Source organism: Arachis duranensis, chromosome 5, assembly GCF_000817695.3.
Source record: "Arachis duranensis cultivar V14167 chromosome 5, aradu.V14167.gnm2.J7QH, whole genome shotgun sequence".
In the NCBI taxonomy this organism is placed as follows: Eukaryota; Viridiplantae; Streptophyta; class Magnoliopsida; order Fabales; family Fabaceae; genus Arachis; species Arachis duranensis.
The window spans coordinates 69,564,427-69,565,719 of NC_029776.3; positions in this window are offsets into that span (position 1 = coordinate 69,564,427).

Below are 1,293 nucleotides of genomic sequence, written 5' to 3' on the forward strand. Positions count from 1 at the left end.
GTTTGTTGATTCTTGAACACAGCTACTTTTTTTTTTTTTGAGTCTTGGCCGTGGCCCTAAGCACTTTGTTTTCCAGTATTACCACCGGATACATAAATGCCACAGACACATAACTGGGTGAACCTTTTCAGATTGTGACTTAGCTTTGCTAAAGTCCCCAGTTAGAGGTGTCCAGAGCTCTTAAGCACACTCTTTTGCTTTGAATCACGACTTTAACCACTCAGTCCCAAGCTTTTCACTTGGACCTTCATGACACAAGCACATGGTTAGGGGCAGCTTGATTTAGCCGCTTAGGCCTGGATTTTATTTCCTTGGGCCCTCCTATCCATTGATGCTCAAAGCCTTGGATCCTTTTTACCCTTGCCTTTTGGTTTTAAGGGCTATTGGCTTTTTCTGCTTGCTTTTTCTTTTTTTTTTCGCCACTTTTTGTTTTTACAAGCTTTTGTTTTTTTTTTCACTGCTTTTTCTTACTTCAAGAATCAAATTCATGATTTTTCAGATTGTCAATAACATTTCTCCTTGTTCATCATTCTTTTAAGAGCCAACAATTTTAACATTCATAAACAACAAGATCAAAAATATGCACTATTTAAGCATTCATTCAGAAAGCAAGAAGTATTGTCACCACATCAATATAATTAAACTAAATTCAAGGATAATTTTGAAATTCATGTACTTCTTGTTCTTTTTTTTTAAAAAACATTTTTCATTTAAGAGAGGTGAAGGATTCATGGAATTATTCATAATCTTTAAGGCATAGTTACTACATACTAATGATCATGAAGTAGATAAACCTATAAAAAAAACGAAAAGTGGGAAAAAAAAGAAAAAAAAATTTTAGAACAAGGAATGAGTCCACCTGAGTGAGGGTGGCTCCTTCTTGAAGATCCAATGGTGCTTTTTGAGCTCCTTTATGTCTCTTCCTTGCTTCTGTTGCATGATCCCTAGTGATTTTGGTGTTTTTATCATCATTTGCTCCCAATAGTTGTGTGGAGAACAATTTATCCCCTGAGGTATCTCAGGGATCTCTTGATTTGCAGCCACATGTTCTACCACTGAGCTATGACGGCTTATATTAGTCTTTCCATCTCCCATGACTCAGAGGTGGAAGCTTTTGTCTTTTTTCCTTGTTCCTGCTCATATAGGGAAGAAGAGAACAAGAAAAGAAAGTGGAATCATCTATGTCACAGTATAGAGATTCCTTTATGTTAGTAGAAGAAGAAAGGGAAGAAGAGTGAAGAAGAATGGGTAAGGATAGAGGTGGTGATTTGAGATGAAGAGAAGTGAAGAGAA